This window comes from Pterocles gutturalis, unplaced genomic scaffold, assembly GCF_000699245.1.
Source record: "Pterocles gutturalis isolate BGI_N339 unplaced genomic scaffold, ASM69924v1 scaffold13129, whole genome shotgun sequence".
NCBI classification, from domain to species: Eukaryota; Metazoa; Chordata; class Aves; order Pterocliformes; family Pteroclidae; genus Pterocles; species Pterocles gutturalis.
The window spans coordinates 17,422-20,433 of record NW_010133366.1 but is presented as its reverse complement, the minus strand read 5'-3'; positions in this window follow the sequence as shown (position 1 = coordinate 20,433).

Genomic DNA, 3,012 nt, shown 5'->3' with positions numbered 1-3,012 from the left:
TCGTTCATCGTTTCTCCAAGGAGAAGCCGCTGGTGTTTGTGCAAAATCAGTGAGTCCTGGGACAGTCCCAGGGGTGGAAAAAAAAAAATCTGTTCTTGGGATTTTTCTGACTCTGTTCTCAGCTAAAAGAACCTGATATCCTGAAAGAGGGAAAAATAAAGAAAAATAAAGAAAAATAAGAATAAAGAGAAAATAAAAAGGAAAAATAGGAAAATAAAGTAAAAATAAAAATTAAAATAAAAAGGGGAAAGAAATGGTGAAGATGTGCAAAATAAAAAGGAAAAATAGGAAAATAAAGGAAAAATAAAAATAAAGGAAAAATAAAAATTAAAACAAAAAGGGGAAAGAAATGGTGAAGATGTGTTAAGGAGAGAATCTGGCAATCAGACCCCAAACAGGGTCACTCCTGCCCCGGGTCTGAGCCAAGTTTTGATGATGGGTGACAAACTTTTACCGAGTTGGGTGTTCGCATCGTTTGAGGTTGGGTGTAAGGACAGCGAAGGAATTGCCAGAAGCAGAGGTGTTCAAAGCCAGGCAGAGACAATTCCATACCTAAGGAAGTGAGGCAAGCCTCTCTAATTAGGAAGAAAGTCTCCCAGGAGGAGAAAGACTAAAATCTTGGTGTTTCCAAGGCAGAGGAGACCAGCCAGGAAAGCTCAGGTTCTGCCAACTGGAGAACCCAACCGATGCTGAAGGAGGTGGAAAGGGCACCCAGCGGACTTTGAGGTGGGAAGGCAGAGACCCAGGGATGGAGCAGGGCTTCCCGACCCCGCGCCCCTCCGCTGAAGGACAGCAAACCGCCGGCTCCTTTGAGCTTCTGCAGCCGTGCAAACGCTAAGCCCCACTGCTCTAATCCGCGCTGGTATTTTCCAAGAGCACTTCTTCAAGGCTTTATCATGAAAAAACCCCAAAGCTCTGCACATTCCAGCAGGGTCCCGAAATCCCTGGCTACGTGCACAGCTCTCTCAACGGGAAACCTTCACGTCGCCCACGAGCGCTTGTTTGCCACCGATGCCGCTGCCTTCGACGATGCACATGGCCAGGAGGAATTTCAAAATTCCAGGAAATTTCAGGAGAGCTGCAGGCTAGCCCAGAGGAACGCAAAGACACGCACGGAGAACGCTCAGACCACACGGGAATGATGTTGGGGGATGCTCCCAGACGATGCTGTGCCCAGGCAGCCTGCAAGCGTTCTGCAGCGTGGCAGATCGATTTGGGACTGGGAATGAAATATCTCCATGCCTGAGAGGTGAGAGGAGAAGGGAACTCCCAGAACAGCCCTAAGATGCTCAGCAGCCCATCAGCAGCGTAGAAGCCGGAGGAGCATCCGCACGGGTGCAGGCAGGGGATGCGCGAGGGGGAGGAGAGCTGCTCGGAGCCGTGTCTCTCCATAGAAGGCAGGAAAGCAGCAGGTTTGTTTCTTCAGGAGGAGAAGAGTTATGTCTGCAAGGCACGGCGGCTAAAAATACTCGGAGCTGTGGAGGACCAGGGTGGATGAGGAGAGGCTCCGCAGAGCACACGGGATGCTGGGTGCCCCGTGCCTGGGGGAACGGTGGCGATGGCACACAGGTGGCCCAGAGGGCTCCCACCAGCTTCTGCCGCCGAGACCCTGGGGTGATGCTCAGCATACCCAAGGGGCAGGATTGGGGTGTCCCAGCCCCTCAAGACTCTCTGAATCCTGCCCTTGGTGAACACAGCAGCCTGGTCATTAATAATTAGTACACAAATTAATCGGAGCCCCAGCTGTGCTCTGCAGGCTCTTCACATCCATACTGCGATTGTGCAGGGAGCAGGGACCTGGGCCACCCCCAGGCAGGTCACCCCAGGGGGACTCGGTGGCACAGGGCTGTCCCCCCCAGCACCGGGGACACCGACGGGGCTGGAACCCCTGGGGAAGGGGACAGCTGTGCCCCATCCCTTTGTGACACCCAGGCCAGGTATCCAACACGGTGAACACCTGGGACAGCTGGCATGGAATGGGCAGGGGACAGGCTGGCATCCCCTTAACCCCAGAGCAAGAGCTTCCCCCAGGGATGCAGTTAGCGACCGAGAGCATCTCTAACCACGGCATCCCTCGGGGGATATTTCCCTTGGAAACCTCAGCCACCAAGGGCCAGGTTCAACTCACCCACTCTCCGAGATTCTGGGGATGGAGAAGGTGGCGCAGCAGCAGGGACGATGCTCCTCCACATCACACCAGCACCTCCCTGGAGACCCACAGCAGACCTGCTTGAATTATTTCCCATCTCGACTTGCAGCTAGGGTAAAGGCATTTTTTTTTTCCCCCTTTTGAAAAAGCTGGTCCCTTGCAAATGACTCTGCAGCAAGGGCGTGAGGAGGAACTTCCTTGGCCTGGGTCCCAGTAAATCACAGTTCAGAGACAGCTGAACTCCATTTTGTGATTATTAACCCCAGCCCCGCTCCATTTGTTTGGCCTGTCTGAGGCTATATATAGTGATGGGAGCAGGCACAGCCAGGGGAGAATTGTGTGCAGCTGTTAAGCACAGCCTCCACCTTTCCAAAAAAAAAAAAAAAAAATCTATATAAATAAATAAATAAATTCCAGCAAAACAGGAAGCTTATTGCTGGGAAATGAGAAGCAGCTGTGAAGAGGAGGGATAAGATGTCACACAGTGACTTCAAAATTTGCAGGAAATGTGGGAAATTTCCCAGCCCCTTTTTTAATCCATCATCCCACCCGTGTCCCACGACGATCCTCGGCTCCGCTGCCAGAGGTCGGAGCATCTCCAGGATGGACTCCGCAGAAAGACCCCCAGATATTTCCCCAGCTGAGTATCTCTCGCTGCAAAACAGCTTTTACCTGATGCAGTTACTTCCCCTGGGCTCACGCTTGCTCCCATCCTCTTTCCACCAACAGCCAGACAATCCCTGTCCCCTGGGGTGACAAACCGCAAGAAGGGACCCTCGGGGACCCTGGACCCCCTTAGCTGGGGGGGTGACAAGGTGGGAGTGGACATATTCCACATTTCTGGAGAAATTCAGAGGTGGGAA